The 22,033-nt window shown below is 37.2% G+C and overlaps 1 pseudogene; it reads left to right on the top strand.

Moving 5' to 3' along the window:
- The first annotated feature begins 2,991 nt into the window (after positions 1-2,991).
- LOC117030342 (uncharacterized) lies at positions 2,992-3,082 on the top strand (annotated as a pseudogene).
- Positions 3,083-22,033: the final 18,951 nt, after the last annotated feature.

The following is a 22,033-nucleotide window of genomic DNA, read 5'->3' as shown; positions in this document are numbered from 1 at the left end:
CTGCATACTGTTTTCCATATAAATTTCCATGTAAATTGGTGGCTGCACCAATTTACAATCCAGCCAATGTGTACAAGGGTTCCCTTTTCTCCACATCCTTGATAACACTTGTTTGTTGATTAATGGCCATTCTGACAGGTGTGAGGTGATATCTCATTGTGGTTTTAATTTGCATTTCTCTGATGATTAGTGATGTTGAGTATATCTTCATATGTCTATTGACAATCTGTATTTCCTCTTTGGAGAAATGTCTATTTAGGTCCTCCAACCATTTTTAATTGGATTGTTTGGTGTTCAGCTATATGAGTTTTTTTTTAAATAAATTTTGGATATTAAGTCCTTATCAGATGTATCATTGGCGAATATATTCTCAAATTCAGTAAGATGTCTTTTCATTTTGTGAATGGTTTCCTTTGCCTTGCAAAAACTTTGTAGTTTGATGTAGTCCCATTTGTTAATTTTTTCTTTTATTTCCCTTTCCGGAGTAGATATATCCGTGAAAATATTACTAAGGGTAATGTCTGAGAGTTTACTGCCTGTGTTTTCTTCTAGGAGTTTTATGTTTTCAGGTCTTACACTTAAGTTTTAATCCATTTTGTGTTTATTCTTGTACATGGAGTAAGAAGTTGGTCCAGTTTTCTTTTTTTTGCATGTATATGTCCAGTTTTTCCAACACCATTTATTGACTAGAGTGTCTTTACCCCAAAGTATAGTCTTGCTTACTTTGTCATACATTAAGTGATTATATAGGCATGGATTTATTTCTGACCTCTCTATTCTGTTCCACTGATCTATGTATTTGCTTTTAGGCCAATACCATGCAGCCCTGATTACTCTGTCTTTGTAATATAGTTTAATATTAAGTAGCATGATACCTTCAGCTTTTTCCCCCCTCAAGATTGCCATAGCTATTCTGGATATCGTATGGTCTGTATAAATTTTAGGATTATTTGTTCTAGCTCTATGAAAAATGCCATTGGTATTTTGATAGGGATTGCATTGAATCTATATATACTGTTTTGGGAAGTATGGGTATCTTAACTGTATTAATTCTTCCTAGACATGAGCATGGTGTAGCTTTCCATTTATTTGTATTTTCTTTAATTTTTCTCTTTAATGTCTTATAATTTTCTGAGTACACGTCTGAAACTAACATAAAGTAATATTGAATGTCAACTATAATTTTAAAAATAGTCACGGTGCTATATAGTCAGCATAGTGAATATAGTCAATAATAGTCTAATAACTGTATACAGTGTCAGATGGGTAATAGACTTATTGGGGTTATCATTTTCTGAGTTATATAAATGTCAAATCACTATCTTGTTCTGTACATCTGAAACTAATTTTAAAAAGGACATAATTGGCCCATAATTGAATCATACAATTAAAATCAGGCAATCTTATTGTATTTAAATTATGCTTTAATGAAAATGATTAAAAAGAAACTATGTGATTGTAAGTGTGTGTGTGTGTGTGTGTGTGTGTGTGTGTGTGTGTGAATGTATGTACCTATAATCTGACCATTTCTCACCATCAATCTGATCCAAGGCATCTTCATCTCTTTCTTGGATTGGTGCAATAGCTTTTTAACTGGTCTCCTTGCTTCTACCCTTGCATGCCTAACTACAGTCTCCATAGGATATTCAACATAAATCAAAGCTCTCCAATGGTTTCATATTCGTCTCACAGTAAAGACGATGTCCTTATAATGACTTTAAAACCTTTCACTCTGTGTACCACCACCTTCCCTTCTCATCTGATTCCCTTCTATTCCCTCCTTTACTCATTCTGCTCCAGGCACACCTGTTGCTTGCTATTCCACAAGCATTTTAGGCATGTGTTTGCCTCAGAGCCTCTGTGATGACTGTTCCTTCTGATTGGAAAACATTTCCTTCAAATATCCACACATCTCATGTCTCACTTCCTTCAAGTCTTTGCTCAAATATTTATTTTTCAATGAGGTCTACCCTGATTACCCCAATTTCAACTGCATGTTCCCCACCAGAACACCTGATATATTAATACTTTCCCTGGTCCTTTCCCCATAACAGCAATCAACTTCTTTAATACTCTTTTATTTATTTATTTTTCTATTTTCTGCCTAGTCCCAGTTGAATGTAAGCTCCACCAGGGCAAGTATGTTTTCTTTTTAATTTTCTGGGATATCCCCAGGCACACAATAAACTTTAATTGACTGAGTGAAAGTTGGCTGTTTCTTTCTTCTTGAAACCCTGTTTTCTTGGTCCTGTTACCACTCTCTCCTGATCATTCTATTACCACTCTGCTTGCCAGTTCTCCAGTTTCTTTTTCAAAATCGTGCTTCTAGTCATCCTTTATGTGTGGGTGTCTCCCAGGATTTTTTAATGATCTATTTTATTCACACCATTTCTCCAGCTCTCACCTATATCATAACTCTCAAATTAATATCTCCAGTCCATATGTCTCCTCTAGGTTTCAGATCCTAATCATAAATCCATCTAACTACTTAAAATCTCCACCAATATGTCCCAAAATCACTTGATACTCAAGTTGTCCAAAATAAATTTCATTATCTCATATTCACCATATCAGATCATCTCCCTGGGCTCCATCTCTAATCACCTCCCCTAGCCAGAAAATGAAGCACCATCCTTGAATTTCCCCTCATCATTTTTGTCCTTCCTATTTCTTCAGTTACCGTGTTTTCTTGAATCTTCCTATTAAATATCACTTAAAATATCCCTATATCTTTATCTCCACTACTGCTGGGGGATATTACAGTAATGCAAGAAAACAAATAATGATGGACTGAAAGAACTGGTCTCTCAGCTTCCACTCTTGACACTCTTCTGACATATTGCTGCGAGAGTGTTTCACTAAAATTAACTCTGACTATATCATAACATTTCTTAAATCCTTTCCATGGACTGTCAAGCACCATCAGGATGGACCTACTGTTTTTCAATGCCCTTCATGAAGGCACTCAAATCAAGCTAAAGAGCTTGTGTAGTGCTCACTTTAATAGCACATCTACTAAAGAAGATTAGCATGGCCCCTGCACAAGGATGGCATGCAAATTAATGAAGCATTCCATATTTTTAAATGGTGCTGTGAGAATTGGAAAGCCATGTGCAAAAGATTGAAACTGGACTGCTATCCATCACCATGTATCAAAATTAACTCAGAATAGATCCAAGACCTAAACATAAGACCTGAAACAATAAACTGCATAGAAGAAAACATAAGTACTAAACTTATGGAACTAGGGTTCAGTGAGGATTTTATGAATTTGACTTTAAAGGCAAGGGAAGTAATAGCTAAAATAAATGAATGGGACTATATCAAAATAAAAAGCTTCTGCACAGCAAAAGAAACCATCAACAAAATAAAGACAATCAACTGAATGGGAGAAGATTTTTGCAAGCAATACCTTAGATAAGGGACTAATATCCAAAATATATAAGGAACTCATACAACTCAACAACAACAAAAAAACAATCCAACTAAAAAATGGGCAAAGGACCTGAATAGACGTTTGTCAAAAGAGGACATACAGATGGCCAATAGAAATATGAAACAATGTTCAATATCAGTAATCATCAGAGAAATGCAAATAAAAACCACAATGAGATATCACCTCACCCCAGTTAGAATGGCTATCATCAACAAGACAAATAATAACAAGTGTTGGAGAGGCTGTGGAGAAAAAGGAACCCTCATACATTGTTGGTGAGCTACACCAACGCTCATGCACATTGGTGTAGCCACTATGGAAGGCAGTGTGGATGTTCCTCAAAAAATTAAGAATAGAATTACCATATGACCCAGCAATCCCTTTCCTAGGTATCTACCCAAAAATTCTGAAAATATTTTTCCATAAAGACATATGTGTGCCAATGTTCATTGCGGCTTTATTTACGGTGGCCAAGACATGGAAACAAGCAAAGTGTTTTTTGATAGATGATTGGATAAACAAGATGTGGTATATATACACGATGGAATACTATTCTGCCATAAAAAAACATGAAATGGTTCGATTTGTAACAACATGGATGGATCTTGAGATTATTATACTAAGTGAAGTAAGTCAGATAGAAAAAGTCAGGAGCTGTATGATTTCACTGATATGTGGTACATAAAACTGGAAACAACAAAAGAACAAGACAAACAAATGAAGAAACAAAAATTCATAGACACAGCCAATAGTTAAGTGGTTACCAGAGGGTAAGTGGGGAGGGTGGTTGTAGATGAGGGTAAAAGAGATCAAATATATTGTAACGGAAAGAAAACTGACTCTGGGTGGTGAACACACGATGTGATATATAGATGATGTATTACAGAATTGTATACCTGAAACCTACGTAAATTTAGAAACAACTGTCACCCCAATAAACTTTAATTGAAAAAAACAATGACATGATACATAGATGATGTATTACAGAATACATCACCTGAAACCTATGTAACGTTACCAAGAGCTGTCACCCCAATAAACTTTAATTAAAAAAAAAAAGAACTTGTCTAATAGTCCCTAAACAAAAACCATAACAGCTGCTTATAGATCCATGGAGATATATGTGAACCTCATATGAAAGTCACATCAAGAAATCAAAATTAGATGCGTCATCAAAATGGCAGTGTGAGGTGAGCCTCTGTAAATCTCCCCTGGAATTTACAACTAATCGAACAACAATAACTCCGCAATGGACTCCCTGCACAGTAGACAGGCAAGACGAAGAGGCCCACTACTGAATTCACTAAAAGGTGGGCGAATCGCGCGAGCGGGGGAGGAGGGAAGGGAGAAGTGCGGAGATGGAGCCCCACGGGAGCAGGACGCAGACATAGCTCAGGGCTCCGAGCTCTCTGCATTCCGGAAATATCGCACCTGCGGGAGAGGGAAGAACTCAGACTACTAGGGCTCTGCTTATGGCCCACAGGGCTGAGGGGGAAGCATAAAACATGACTGAACCCAACGCTCATGACAGAGATCTCGGAGAAAAGACTGAGGGAAGAAGGCTGAAATGGTGGTTTAAGCCCTCACTGCTGAGCAGAGAATGGAAGCCTGAGACACTGAGACTAGCCGCCCCCTCCCTACGCTCACAGAACTCGCCCCGCCCCCACCTGCCCAGTGCTAGAAGCTGAAAAGTAGCAGTGTCAGATCAAAGGAACAGAGTATTTGCTGTTCTAAGAACTGTGGACCACAGGCGCAGATTCGCAGCCGAACTAGTTCCAGCAGAGGGGAGGGAGCTATGGAAGCAGGACCAGCTGTGGTGCTGGTCGCTGCCATTGCTCTGGGCCACCTATCACAACTCGCTCCGCCCCTGGCCCCACCTATCTGGGCAGATCCCTGCAGGAGTAAACAGAACTACTGAATCACAGGAGCTCTGAATCTGGTGCAGGAAGAGCATGGGAACTTCAAAACATCTCCACATACCCACACAGACACTGCACCCTGTCACTCAGGCAAACTATTACCAGAGGAGAAGCCCGTCTCCAAGGGAATCCCCCATTGTGTGAGAAGCTAGAATAGTGCAGAGAAAACATAGCACTACCATGTGAGAAAGAAAAAAAAGGCTGCAGTCAGAGAGAGAATAAAACATTCTACCAACAAGTACTGGAAAATAAAAGAAAGACCTCTTCCTATCAACCTGTTGCAGAAGCCACTCCTGTAGATGTCTAGGAAGAGAAATAATAAATGAGCAATTGCCATGAATAACCAAGGCAAGAAGACAGCACAGAAAGAAAGTGAAAAGTCTCTAGAAAAGGAACTTAAAGATATGGAATTATGTGACTTAAATGACAGAGAATTCAATGTTGCAGTTCTGAACAAACTCAACGAGATGCAAGAAAACACAGAAAGGCAGTTTAATGAACTCAGAAACACAATCAAAGAACAACATGAGCATCTTACAAAAGAGATTCAAATTTTAAAAAAGAACCAAATAGAATTTCTGTGGATTAAGAACTCAATAGACGAAATTAAGAATGAAATAACCAGCTTAGATAGTAGAGTTGACAAGATGCAGGAAACAATCAGTAACATCGAAGATAGAAACATGGAAATTACACAGATGGAAGAAGAAAGACACTTGAGACTTAAAAGAAATGGAAGAACTCTACAAGAACTTTCTGACTCCATCAGAAAGAGCAATATAAGAATAATGGGCATACAAAAAGGAGAAGAAAGAGAGAAGGGAATAAACAATATATTCAAACAAATTGTTGATGACAACTTTCCAAAACTCTGGACAGAACTGGATCCTCGAATCCAAGAAGTAAATAGAACACCTAATTACCTCAATACCAACAGGCCTTCTACAAGGCACATTGTATTGAAGCTGTCTAAAATCAACGACTAAGAAAGAATCCTCAAGGCAGCCAGGGAAAACAAGATGGTAACCTACAAAGGAAAGCCAATTAGATTATCATCAGATTTTTCAGCAGCTCTATAAGCCAGGAGGGAGTGGAAACAAATATTCAAACTATTGAAAGGGAGAAATTATAAGCCAAGAATAATATATCCAGCAAAGATATCCTTTAGTTATAAAGGAGGATAAAGATCTTTCCAGACATACAGAAGCTGAGGGAATTGTCTAATACACGACCTGCACTACAAGAAATACTAAAGGAGGATATTCGACCACCATCAACAGGGACAATTTGTGGCACCCAAAACATAAAAAGGGGGAGAGTAAAGCCCTGAACCAGAATATGGGAATGGAGAAAGTAAGCGTGCTGAAGAAAATGGAATACTCTAAATATCAAACTTTCTTTTATATAAACTTAAGGGTAACCACTCAAAAAAAATCCAGAAGTGAAATATACACTGTAATAAAAGAAGAAACAGAGGGAACCATCATACAATACTACCACACAGAAATAATAGACAACAACAAAAAGGCAAAGAAACCATGGAGTCACAGCATTAACAGAAATCTAAAGATAGAATGACAGGATCCTCACATATCAATAATCACACTAAATGTAAATGGACAGAACTCACCAATAAAACGGCAAAGAGTAGCAGAGTGGGAAAAAAACTAAACCCAACCATATGCTGTCTCAAAGAGACACATCTCAGGTACGAGGACAAGCATAGACTCAAAGTGAAAGTGTGGAAATTGACACTCCAAGCAAATGGTACCCAGAGAAAATCAGGTGTAGCCATAATGATATCAGATGAAACAGACTTCAGGGTGAAAAAGATAACAAGAGACAAAGATGGACATTTCATAATGGTAAATGGACTATACAACAAAAAGACATAACAGTCATCAATATTTATGCCCTTAATCAGGGAGCACCGAAATATACCAAGGAACCACTAACAGAAATAAAGGGAGAAATTGACCAAAACACAATTATACTAGGGGACTTCAATACATCATTGGCAGTTATGGATAGATCATCCAAACAGAAAATAAATAACGAAATAACATCCCTAAATGACACATTAGATGAAATGGACATAACTGACCTATATAGAGCACTTCTTCCTAAAACATCAGACTATACATTCCTTTCTAGTGTACATGGAACATTCTCAAGGATAGACCGTATGTTGGGACATGAACTCAGCCTCAGCAAATTTAAGAACATTGAAATCATACCAAGCCTATTCTCTGATCACAAGACTTTGAAATTGGATATCAACTGCAAAAAGAAAGCAGGAAAAAACACAAACACATGGAGATTAAACAACATACTTTTAAAGAACGACTGGGTCAAAGAAGAAATTAGAGAAAAGATCAAAAGATACATAGAAACAAATGACAATAAAAATACATCCTACCAAAATTTTGGGGATGCACCGAATGCAGTGTTAAGAGGGAAATTTATATCATTACAGGCCTATCTCGAATAACAAAAAAAATCCCAAATAAATAATCTCATGTTACACCTTAAAGAACTAGAAAAAGAAGAACAAGTGAAACCCAAGGTCAGCAATAGAAAGGAAATAATAAATATCAGAGCAGAACTAAATGAAATAGAGATCAAAAGACAATAGAAAAAATTAATGTGACAAAAAGTTGGTTCTTTGAAAAGATTAAGAAAATTGACAAACCCTTGGCTAGACTCACTAAGATAAAAAGAGAGAAGACACTAATTAACAAAATCAGAAATGAAAAAGGGGAAGCTATCACGGATAACACACAAACACAAAGGATCATCCAAGAATACTATGAAGGACTATATGCCACCAAATTCAATAACCTAGAAGAAGTGGACAAGTTCTTAGAAACATATAGCCTTCCAAGGCTGAACCATGAAGAACTGGAAAATCTAAACAGACCAATCCCCAGTGACGAAATTGAATCAGTCATCCAAAACCTTCCCAAAAGCAAAAGTCCGGGACCAGATGGCTTCACTAGTGAATTCTACCAAACCTTCAAAGAGGTTCTAATACAAATCCTGCTCAAACTCTTCCAAAAATTTGAAGAAGAGAAAACACTTCCTAACTCATTTTATGAGGCCAACATTACCCTGATAACAAAACCTGGTAAGGACAACGCAAAAAAAAGAAAACTACAGACCTATATCTCTGATGAATACAGATGCAAAAATGCTAAAGAAATTCTAGCAAATTGAAGATAACAATGCATTACAAAGATTATTCTTCCCGACCAAGTGGCATGCATCCGCAGGGCACAATGATCGTTCAACATCCACAAATCCATCAATGTGATACATCACATAAAAAAAATAAAGGACAAAAATCATATGATTATATCCATTGATGCAGAAAAAGCATTTGACAAGATACAACATCCATTTATGATTAAAACACTTAACAAGATAGGTATAGAAGGAAAATACCTTAACATAATAAAGGCCATATATGACAAGCCCTCAGCTAATCTCATAATTAATGGTGAAAATCTGAAGCCCTTTGCTCTACATTCACGAACACGACAGGGCTGTCACCTGTCACCGCTGCTTTTCAACATAGTGTTGGAAGTCCTTGCCAGAGCAATCAGGCAAGAGAAAGAAATAGAAGGCATCCACATTGGGAATGAAGAATTTAAATTGTAACTTTTTGCAGATGACATGATGCTATATATAGAAAACCCTAAAGACTCCACCAAAAAGCTATTAGAAACAATCAACGAATACAGTAAATTTTCTGGCTACAAAAATCAACATACATAAGTCCATTGCATTCCTATATACTAACAATGAAATATCAGAAAAAGAAATACAAGAAAAAACAATTCCTTTTGCAATTGTAGCAGAAAGAATAAAATACCTAGGAATAAACTTAGCCAAGGATGTGAAGGACCTATATGCTGAAAACTATAAGACATTTTTGAAAGAAATTGAAGAAGACACAAAGAAATGGAAAGACATTCCATGCTCATGGATTGGAAGAATCAACATAGTGAAAATGGCCATGTTACCCAAAGCAATATACAGGTTTAATGTAATCCCCATCAAAATCCCAATGGCATTTTTTAAAGAAATAGAACAAAAAATCATCAGATTTGTTTGGAACCGCAAAATACCCCGAATAGCCAAAACAATCTTAAGAAAAAAGAACAATACTGGAGGTATCACACTCCCTGATTTTAGCTCGTACTACAGGGCTACAATAATCCAAACAGCATGGTATTGGCAGAAAAACAGACACGTAGAACAATGGAATAGAATTGAGAGCCCAGAAATAAAACCATATAAATATGGACAGATAATTTTTGACAAAGAAGCTAAAAACATACAATGGAGGAAGGACAGCCTCTTCAATAAATGGTGCTGGGAGAATTCGATAACCACGTACAAAAGAATGAAACTGGACTGTCACCATGTACCAAAATTATTTCAAAATGGATCAAAGACTTCAGCATAAGACCTGACACAATAAACTGCATAGAAGAAAACATAGGTACTAAGCTTATGGACCTTGGGTTCAAAGAGCATTTTATGAATTTGTCTCCAAAGGCAATGGAAGTAAAACCTAAAATAAACGAATGAGACTATATGAAACTTAAAAGCTTCTGCACATCAAAAGAAACCATCGACAAAATACAGAGGCAACCAATTGAGTTGGAAAAGAATTTTGCAAACAGTACTTCCGATAAGGGTCTAATATCCAAAATACACAAGGAACTCATGAAACTCAACAACAAAAAAACAAACAACCCAATTGAAAAATGGGCAGAGGACCTGAAGAGACATTTCTCCAAAGAGGACATACAAATGGCAAATAGACATATGAAAAAATGCTCAACATCACTAATCATCAGAGAAATGCAAATAAAAACCACAATGAGATATCACCTCACTCCAATCAGAATGGCTATCATAAACAAGCGAAATAGTAACAAGTGTTGGAGAGGCTGTGGAGAAAAAGGACCCCTCATACACTGTTGGTGGGAATGCAGACTGGTGCAGCCGTTATGGAAGGCAGTGTGAAGGTTCCTCAAAAAGTTACGAATAGAATTACCATATGACCCAGCTATCCCTCTCCTGGGTATCTACCCAAACAACCCGATAACATTTTGTTTTTTGGTGGCCAAGACATGGAAACCACCAAAATGTCCTTCGATAGATGAATGGAGAAAGAAGTTGTGGTATATATACACAATGGAATACTATTCAGTGGTAAGAAAAGATGATATAGGAACATTTGTGACAACATGGATGGATCTTGAGAGTATGATGCTAAGCGAAATAAGTCAGACAGAAAAAGCAGAGAACCATATGATTTCACTGAGACGTGGTATATAAACCAAAAACAACAAAAGAACAAGACAAACAAATGAGAAACAAAAACTCATAGACACAGACAATAGTTTGTAGTTACCAGAGTGTAAGGGGGGTGGGGGGTGGGAGATGAGGGTAAGGGGGATCAAATATAAGCTGATGGAAGGAGAACTGACTCTGGGTGGTGAACACACAATGGGATTTATAGATGATGTAGTACAGAATTGTACACCTGAAATCTGTATAATTTTACTAACAATTGTCACCCCAATAAATTTTAAAAAATAAAAAATTAAAAAATTAAAAAAATTAAAAAAAGAAGTCAAAATTAATGATTCTTAAGCTAGTGCCAAGGGGAAAAAAACAAGATAGTGAAGAATATTGGCTGTACTTTGTGAGGACTCCGAACTCTTTCTGTATGATAATCCCATAGAAAAAAACATGTAAGCTCAATGATGTAATTAGTTCTGAGGCTGAGAACTCACAGACTGAAAAATAGAAAGAGATGGAAGCCTTTTTTCAGTGGGCATCATTGAGAAGAATCAAACAGTGCTCTCCATTCCATCGTGTTTGAATTTGTCCTTCCAGTTGCTGCAGGTCAGCCTCCATCCTGGAAGATAAGCTAACTCTCCTCTTATCTTGATGTACAAGAAGGTATGGTCCTTGAAACACAAAGCAGAAACACAAAGCAAGATGGTGGAATAGGTAAATCCTGAAGGCCTTCCAGGATCTCATTAAAATTACAACTAAATTATAGAACAATCAACCTCGAGAATCATCTGAAGACTCGGTGAACAGAATAACTGTAACTAAGGATATACAAGGAGGACACATCGAGACTGGTAGGAGACAGAGATGCGAAATGTGCTTACCTCAAACCCACAGGTAGTGGTTGGACACTTGGAGGGACACCTCAGAAGTGTAGGTACCCCCTGAAAAGTGTGGGGTCTGAACTTCACACCAAACTCCTTGGCCCATGTGTACTGCGCCAGGAGGAAGTGTCCCCACAGAATCAGGCAGTGAAAACCAGCAAAGATTCTATCTCTCTATCCTGATGAGATGGAAGGCAGCTGGAAAACATCTTCTAAAGAGGCCCATGCACAGAGTCACTCACTTCTGGGCACTCACTCTGAGCTCAAGAAGAGGGGCAGCAACTGGAGAGGCACCAGTGACATATGGGGGATGACTGAGTTGTGTGGCTTCAGGACAAGGGCCGGAGGGAGAGCCACCATTGTCCCTGTGTGTATCCTACCTCATCGGTTGTCCACAGGAGAGTTCCATCTTTCCTACGCTGAATCCACCCCCCACAGGGCAAAATATATGACTGCATTGATTTGGTACAATCCTCCAGTGTGAGCACCACCTTGGTGACTCCCTTGGCACTGCCCACCCAGCTACTGTGGCATCACCCCTGGCACTCTCAGCTCTTGGGCAGCCAGCTCTGCCCCCCAAGCTGTGGGAGGCTTCTGAAGTAGCAGATGAAACACAACAGCTTGGGAAACGTTCAGTGGCAGGCAGGCAGTTCTTGGGGATCTGCAGGCCCAAGGTATGCAATGGATAGATGTGGGGTTATCTGGGCATTTGCAGCATGGCCACAGGCTCAGCACTAGCACAAGAATTGCATCAACATTAACTTTGTAAAACTCATTGGCCACACCTCATGACTCCCTGTGACCCCATGCTGCCCAGCTACCATGGCATTGACAGGGACGCTCTTGGCTCCTGTGTGGCCAGTCCCAACCCAGAACCTGAAGGAGGCTTGTACAGCAGTGGAGGGACTGTGGCAGCCTGGGGAACTTTCAGTGGCACCCCATCAGCCCTAGCTCACACTGCAGCCTTTCTTGGGCATATTTTGGGGTTCTGCAGGCTTCAGGTGAATGTCCCCTGGCTGTGGTGTTCTTGTGGTATACTGCAGAGTGGACAAAGCCTCAGCACTAGCATAAGAACTGAATCTGCATTAACTTTGTGAAAGCCACGAACCACTCCCTGTGGCTCCCTGGGACCCCACCCTACCCAACTTGAACAGCATTTCCAGGGGCATCACCAATACCAAGACCCAGCCAAGTTTGAGCACCTAAGGAGTCTCTTTCAGTGACTGAGCCTTACAGCAGCCAGAAGGTGACAACAGGCCTGGGGTGCCTGTGCCTTTTGCTAAAATGCCCCAGACCCAATACCAGTGTTTGCCAGCCTCAGGTCATAGCGAGGCCACCCCCACTTGCCTCCAGGTCCAACATAGGGAGCAACCAGCTGCATATAGCTTGTATCTCATACAATGTTGCCCTGGGCCAGTTACAGGCTCACCTGAAATAGGCCTGCATGGGATCACTTTCCAAAAGGCACCAGAAACAACACACACAGAGACAGCTTCACACCATACCAGAGCACTACCCAATTAGCCCAATAAGTAGCAAACACAAACGGTGGTCTCAACAGGCACATGAGCCCACTGGGGCGAATCAACCTCTGAGGGGCCACCACACAGCAACTCATAAGCTGTGGGTGTAGCCAGTCCTCACAGCCAGTTAGCCTGAGAGTTAATTCCACCCACTCGCGCACCAGAAACAATCATAAGTAAACTGCAGCAGAAGAATATACACAACTCACACAAGGGACACTCCTGGTACACATGCACAGGGGATCAGGGAAGACTGCATTACTGGACCACATAGGACACCTAAGATATAAGGATACCTGGCAAAGATTGAGAGACATAGGAAATCTACCTAATACATAGAAGCAAACACAGAGTGGCAGCCAGAATGAGCAAACAAACAAACAAACAAACAAACAAAATGTCCTAAATAAAAGAACAGGAGAAAACTCCAGAAAGAGAACTAAATAAAATGGAGGCAAAAAACCTACTAGAGACAGAGATTAAAACACTGGTTATAAGATGCTTATCTATAAGAATGCTTAAGTAACTTAGTGAGAACTTCAACAAAGAGATAGAAAGAATACAGAAGGACATAGAAACCATAAAAAAGAATGAGTCAGAAATAAAGAATACAATAACTGAAATGAAGAATACACTAAAAGGAATCAACACTAGATTAGAAGAAATACAGAATCAAATTAGCAACTTAAAAGACAAGGTACAGAAAACACATAATCGAACAACAAAAAGACAAAAGAATTTTTAAAAACAGAGATAATTTAAGAGATCTCTGGGACAACATCAAGCATAAGAACATGCACATCATAGCAGTACCAGAAGAAGTGAGAGAGCATGGCATCGAGAGACTATTTGAAGAAACAACAACTGAAAACTTCCTTAATGTGATGAATAAAATAGATATGCAAGGCCAGGAAGTACAGAGACTTCTAAATAAAATGAACACAAACAGTCTCACACCAAGATACATTATAATTAAAATGCCAAAGGTTAAAGACAGAGAAAATCCTAAAAGCAGCAAGAGAAAGACAACTAGTTACTCACAAGGGAACTCCCATAAGACTATCACCTGATTTTTCTACAGAAATTTTGCAGGCCAGAAGGGAGTGGTAAGAAATATTTAAAGTGAGGAAAAACAAGGGCCTACAACCAAGACTGCTCTACCCAGCAAGACTGTCATTTAAAATTGAAAGAGAGATAAAGAGCTTCCCAGATGAGAAAAAGCTGAAGGAATTAATTACCACCAAGACAATATTACAAGAAATGTTAAAGGGATTTCTTTAAGAAGAAAGGAGAAAACAAACAAAGTAACAAAGACGACAAATACAAATGATAAAAAGGCAATAACTATGTACCTATCAATAATCACTTTAAATGTAAATGGATTAAATGCTCCAAGCAAAAGACATAGGGTAGCTGAATGGATAAGAAAGAAAAACCTATGCATATGCTGTCTACAAGAGACCCACCTCAGATCAAAAGACACACACAGAGTGAAAGTAAAGTGAAGGAAAAAGGTATTTCACTCAAATGGAAATGAGAAAAAATCTGGGGTAGTAATACTTATATCGGACAAAATAGACTTCAAAATGAAGACTATAATAAAAGACAAAGAAGGACATTACATAATAATAAAGGGATCAATCCAACAAGAGGACATCACCCTAGTAAACATCTGTGCACACAACATAGGAGCACCTAAATATATAAAACAAATATTGACTGACATAAAGGATGAGATCAACAGTAACACAATCATACTAGGAGAATTTAACACCCCACTGACACCAATGGACAGATCCTCCAGACAGAAAATCAATATGGAAACAGCGGCCTTATAGGACACATTAGACCAGAGAGATTTAATTGATATTTTTAGATCATTTCACCCCAAACCAGCAGAATATACATTCTTTTCAAATGCACATAGAACATTTTCCAAGATAGACCACATGTTAGGCCACGAAACAAGTCTTGATAAATTTAAGAAGATTGAAATCGTATCAAGTGTCTTCTCTGACCACAGTGCTGTTCAACTAGAAATCAATTACAAAGAGAAAAAAACCTGAAAAACACACAAACACATGGAGACTGAATAATATGCTACTAAATAATGAATCAAAAGATACCTTGAGACAAACAAAAATGAAAGCACAATAACCCCAAATCTATGGGACACAGTGAAAGCATTCCTAACAGGGAAACTCATAGCAATGCACCCTACTTGAAGAAAAAAAATTTTTTTTGGATTAACAGTCTATCTTTACACCTAACGGAACTGGAAAAAGAACAGGAAAATAAGCCCAAAGTGAGTACAAGGAAGTAGATCATAAAGATCAGAACTGAAATAAGAGAAATACAGACCAGAAAAAACAATTCAAACGATCAATGAAACAAAGAGGTGTTTTTTTTTTTTTTTAAAGATAAACAAAATTGACAAACATTTAACCAGACTCATTAAGAACAAAAAAGAGAGAGGACCTATATGAATAAAATCAGAACAGAAAGAGAAGTGATGACAGACACCATAGGGAAAACGAATTATGATAATACTATGAGCGAATATATGTCAACAAATTAGACAATCAGGAAGAAATCGATACAAATAAATGGAAACATATACCATGCTTATGGGTAATAAGAATTGATATAAAATATCTACACTACCCAAAGCGATATATAGATTCAATGCAATAATTATCAAAATACCAGTGACGTTTTTCACAGAACTAGAACAAATAATCATAAAATTTATATGGAACAATAAAAGACCTCAAATAATCATGGCAATCTTGAGAAATAAGAACAAAGTGGGAGGTATCATGCTACCCGATATCAAATTATACTACAAGTCTATAGTAATGAAAATAGCATGATATTGGCAAAAAAAAAAAAAAAACATATACATAGATCAACGAAACAGAACAGAGAGCCCAGAAATAAATTCATGCCTATATGGTCATTTAATCTATGACAAAGGAAGCAAGAATATATACTGGGGTAAACACAGTCTACTTAACAAATAGTTCTGGGCAAACTGCATAGATACATGCAAAAAACATGGAACTGGACCACTGTCTTACGTCATGTACAAGAATAAACTCAAAATGGATTACAGACTAAAATGTAAGACCTGACCATAAAATTCCTAGAAGAAAATACAGGAAGTAAATTTGCAGACATTACCCTTAGTAATACTTTTACTGATAAATCCACTTGGGCAAAGGAAGCAAAATAAAAACAAATAAATAAACAAATGGGACTACATCAAACTAAACATTTTTTTCACAGCAAAGGAAACCATCAACAAAACAAAAAGACATCCTAAATAATGGGAGGAGATATTTGCCAATGATGCATCTGATAGGAGGTTAATATCCAAAAGTTATTTATTTTATTTTTTTAATTAAAGTTTATTGGATGACAATTGTTTATTAAAAGTTACATAGATTTCAGGTGTACAATTCTTTTTTTTTTAATTAATTAATTAATTAATTTATTTATTGGGGTGACAATTGTTAGTAAAATTACATAGATTTCAGGTGTGCAATTCTGTATCACATCATCTATAAATTACATTGTGTGTTCACCACCCAGAGTCAGTTCTCCTTCCATCACCATATATTAGATCCCCTTTACTATCATCTACCACCTGCCTCTCCCCTTACCCTCTGGTAACCACTAAACTATTGTCTGTGTCTATGAGTTTTTGTTTCTCATTTGTTTGTCTTGTTCTTTTGTTGTATATGGTTTATATACCACATATCACTGCAATCATATGTTTTTCTGCTTTTTCTGTCTGACTTATTTCGCTTAGCATTATATCCTCAAGATCCATCCATGTTGTCAAAAATGGTCCTATTTCATCTTTTCTTACCACCGAATAGTATTCCATTGGGTATATATACCGCAACTTCTTTATCCATTCAACTATCAAAGGACATTTTGGTGGTTTCCATGTCTTGGCCACCATAAATAAACCTGCAATGAACATTAGAGCACACATGTCTTTATGTATAAATGTTTTCAGATTTTTGTGGTAGATACCCAGGAGAGGGATTGCTGGGTCATATGGTAATTCTATTTTTAATTTTTTGAGGAACCTCCACAATACCTTCCATAGTGGCTGCACCAGTCTGCATTCCCGCCAACAGTGTATGAGGGTTCCTTTTTCTCCACAGCCTCTCCAACTCTTGTTACTATTTGTCTTGTTGATGATAGCCATTCTAACTGGGGTGAGGTGATACCTCCTTTTCACTTCTCTGGTGATTAGAGATGTTGAGCGTTTTTTCACATGTCTACTTACCATTTGTATGTCCTTTTTGGAGAAACGTCTCTTCAGGTCCTCTGCCCATTTTTCAATTGGTTGTTTGTTTTTTTGCATGACTTTCTTGTATATTTTGAATATAAACCCCTTATCGGAGGCATTGTTTTCAAAAATCTTCTCCCATTCAGTTGGTTGCCTCTTTATTTTGTCAATGGTTGCTTTTGCTGTGCAGAAACTTTTAAGTTTGATATAGTCCCATTCATTTATTTTAGCTTTTAATCCCTTGCCTTTGGGGTCAAATTCATAAAAAGCTCTTTGAACCCAAGGTCCATAAGATTAGTACCTATGTTTTCTTCTATGCAGTTTATTGTTTCAGATTTTATGCTTAAGTCTTTGATCCATTTTGAATTAATATTGGTACGTGGTGACAGATAGCAGTCCAGTTTCATTCTTTTGCACGTGGCTTTCCAATTCTCCCAGCACCATTTATTGAAGAGGCTGTCTTTTCTCCATTGTATGTTTTTTGCTTCTTTGTCAAAAATTATCTGTCCATATTTATCTAATTCTTTTTCTGAGTTCTCAATTCTATTCCATTGGTCTACAATCTCTTTTTCTTCCAACATCATGCTGTTTTGAATATTATTGCCCTGTAGTACAAGCTAAAGTCATGGAGAGTGTTACCTCCAGCATTGTTCTTTTTTCTTAGGGTTGCTTTGTCTATTTGGGGTATTTTTTCGTTCCAAACAAATCTGATGATTTTTTGTTCTATTTCTTTGAAAAATGCCATTGGGATTTTGATGGGGATTGCATTAAATCTGTATATTGCTTTGGGTAATATGGCCATTTTAACTATGTTGATTCTTCCAATCCATGAGCATGGAATGTTTTTTCATTTCTTTGTGTCTTCTTCAATTTCTTTTAAAAATGTCTTGTCCTTTTCAGCATATAGGTCTTTCACATCCTTGGTTAAGTTTATTCCTAGGTATTTTATTCTTTTTCCTGCAATTGCAAAAGGAATTTGTTTTTTCTTTCTTTTTCTGAGATTTCATTGGTGGTATATAGGAATGCAATGGACTTTTGTACGTTGATTTTGTAGCGGGCTACATTGCTGTATTCGTTGATTGTTTCTAATAGCTTTTTCGTGGAGTCTTCAGGGTTTTCTATACACAGCATCATGTCATCTGCAAAGAGTGACAATTTAACTTCTTTATTCCCAATTTTGATGCCGTTTATTTCTTTCTCTTGCCTGATTGCTCTGGCGAAGACTTCCAACATTATGTTGAAAAGCAGAGGTTATAGGGGACAGCCTCGTCGTATTCCTGAACATTAGAGCAAAGGGTTTCAGTTTTTCACAATTAATTATGAGATTAGCTGAGGGCGTGTCATATATGGCCTTTATTATGTTAAGGTATTCTCCTTCCATACCTATTTTATTAAGTGTTTTAATCATAAATGGTGTTGTATCTTGTGAAATGCTTTTTCTGCATCAATTGATAAAATCATATGATTTTTGTCCTTTATTTTGTTTATGTGATGTATCACATTGATGGATTTGTGTATGTTGAACCATCCTTGTGCCCCTGGGATGAAACCCACTTGGTCGTAATGGATAATCTTTTTAATGCATTGTTGCATTTGATTTGGTAGAATTTTGTCTAGGATTTTTGCATCTGTGTTGATCAGAGATACTGGTCTATAATTCTCTTTTTTTGTGTTGTCCCTGCCAGGTTTTTGTATCAGTGTAATGTTGGCCTCATAAAATGAGTTAGGGAGTACTGTCTCTTCTTCAACTTTTCGGAAGAGTTTGAGCAGGATTGGTATTAGATCCTCTTTGAAGGTTTGGTAGAATTCACTAGTGAAGCCATCTGGTCTCGGACTTTTGCTTCTGGGAAGGTTTTGGATGACTGATTCAATTTCGTTACTGTAGATCGGTTTGCTTAGATTTTCCAGTCTTTCATGGTTCAGCCTAGGAAGGCTATATGTTTTTAAAAACTTGTCCATTTCTTCTAGGTTATTGAATTTGGTGGCATATAGTCCTTCATAGTATTCTTGGATGATTCTTTGTATTTCTGTGGCATCAGTGATAAGTTCCCCTTTTTCATTTGTGATTTTGTTTATTAGTGTCTTCTCCCTTTTTATCTTAGTGAGCCTCACCAACGGTTTGTGAATTTTGTTAATCTTTTCAAAGAACGAGCTCATTGTCAGATTAATTTTTTCAATTGCCTTTTTATTCTCTATTTCATTTAGTTCTGCTCTGATTTTTGTTATTTCATTTCTACTGCTGACCTTAGGTTTCACTTGTTCTTCTTTTTCTAGTACTTTATGATGTAACGTGAGGTTATTTATTTGGGATTTTTCTTGTTTCTTGAGATAGGCCTGTAATGATATAAATTTCCCTCTTAAAACTGCTTTTGCTACATCCCCAAAATTTTCGTAGTATATAATTTCATTGACATTTTTTCTATGTATCTTTTGATCTCTGCTCTAATTTCTTCTTTGACCTGGTCGTTCTTTAAAAGTGTGTTATTTGATCTCCATGTATTTGTGTTTTATCCTGCTTTCTTTTTGCAGTTGATATCCAATTTCAAAGCCTTGTGGTCAGAGAATATGCTTGGTATGATTACAATCTTTTTAAATTTGCTGAGGTTAGTTTTATGTCCCAATATATGGTCTATCCTTGAGAATGTTCCATGTACACTAGAAAAGAATGTATAGTCTGATGTTTTAGGATGAAGTGCTCTATAAATGTCAATTATGTCCATGTCATCTAATGTGTCATTTAGGGCTGCTATTTCATTATTTATTTTCTGTTTTGATGATCTATCCATAGCTGTCAATGATGTATTTAGGTCCTCTACTATAATTGTGTTTTGGTCAATTTCTCCATTTAGTTCTGTTAGTACTTGCTTGATATATTTCTGTGCTCCCTGATTGGGGGCATAAATATTGATGACTGTTATGTCTTCTTGTTGTATAGTCCCCTTTACCATTATGAAATGTCCATCTTTGTCACTTGTTATCATTTTTATCTTGAAGTCTGTTTCATCTGATATCAGTATAACTACACCTGATATTCTCTGGATTCCATTTGCTTGGAGTGTCAATTTCCACCCTTTCACTTGGAGTCTATGCTTGTCCTAGTACCTGAGATGTGTCTCTTGCAGACATCATCTAATCTGCTACTCTTTGCCTTTTTATTGGTGAGTTCAGTGCATTTACATTTAGGGTTATTATTGATATGTGATGATTTCCTGTCATTCTATCTTCAATTTTCTGGTAAGATTGTGTCTCCGTGGCTTCTTTGCCTTTTTGTTGTTGTCTGTTATTTCTGTGTGGTGGTATTCTATGATGTTTCTCTCTGTTTCTTCTTTTATTACAGTATGTATTTCAGTTCTGGATTTTTCTTCCATGGTTACCATTAAGTTCATGTAAAAGAAAGTTTGATATTTAGAGTATTCCATTTTCTTCAGCATTCTTACTTTCTCCATTCCCATATTCTGGTTCAGGCCTTTACTCTTCCCCTTTCTATGTTTTGGTTGCCACAAATTGTCCCCGTTGATGGCGGTCGAATAGCCTCCTTTAGTATTTCTTGTAGTTCAGGTCGTGTATTAGAAAATTCCCTCCGCTTCTGTATGTCTGGAAAGGTCTTTATTCCTCCTTCATATCTAACGGATATCTTTGCTGGGTATATTATTCTTGGCTCATAATTTCTCTCTTTCAATAATTTGAATATTTGTTTCCACTCCCTCCTGGCTTGCAGAGTTTCTGCTGAGACATCTGATGGTAATCTAATGGCCTTTCCTGTGTAGGTTACCATCTTCTTTTCCCTGGCTGCCTTGAGGATTCTTTCTTTGTCATTGATTTTTGACAGCTTCAATACAATGTGCCTTGGAGAAGGCCTGTTGGGGTTGAGGTAATTAGGTGTTCTATTTGCTTCTTGGTTTCAAGGATCCAGTTCTTTCCACAAGTTTGGGAACTTCTCATTGAATATTTGTTTGAATATACTGACTGTTCCCTTCTCTCTTTCTCCTCCTTCTGGTATGCCCATTATTCTTATATTGCTCTTTCTGATGGAGTCAGAAAGTTCTTGTAGAGTTCTTTCATTTCTTTTAAGTCTCAAGTTTCTTTCGTTTTCCATCCGTGTCATTTCCAGGTTTCTGTCTTTGATGTCACTCATTCTTTCCTCCATCTGGTCAACTCTACTTACTAAGCTGGCTATTTCATTCTTAATTTCTTCTATTGAGTTCTTAATCTCCAGAAATTCTATTTGGTTCTTTTTTAAAATTTCAATCTCTTTCGTAAAATGCTCATGTTGTTCTTTGATTGTGTTTCTGAGTTCAATAAACTTCCTTTCTGTATTTTCTTGTGTCTCGTTGAATTTTTTCCGAACTGCAATCTTGAATTCTCTGTCATTTAAGTCACATTTCCATATCTTTAACTTCATTTTCTGGATACTTTTCAGTTTCTCTCTGAGCTGTCTTGTTGCCTTGGTTATTCATGGCAATTAATGATTTATTATTTCTCTTCCTAGACATCTACAGGAGTGTGTTCTGCAACAGATTGATAGGAAGAGGTAATTCTTTTGTTTTCCAGTACATGTTTGTAGAATGTTTCATTTTCTCTGACTGCAGCATTTTTCTTTCTTTCTCACACTGTAGTGTTATGTTTTCTCTGCACAATCCAGCTTCTCA

Source organism: Rhinolophus ferrumequinum, chromosome X, assembly GCF_004115265.2.
Source record: "Rhinolophus ferrumequinum isolate MPI-CBG mRhiFer1 chromosome X, mRhiFer1_v1.p, whole genome shotgun sequence".
Classification (NCBI taxonomy): Eukaryota; Metazoa; Chordata; class Mammalia; order Chiroptera; family Rhinolophidae; genus Rhinolophus; species Rhinolophus ferrumequinum.
This window is presented reverse-complemented; position numbering and strand designations above follow the sequence as displayed.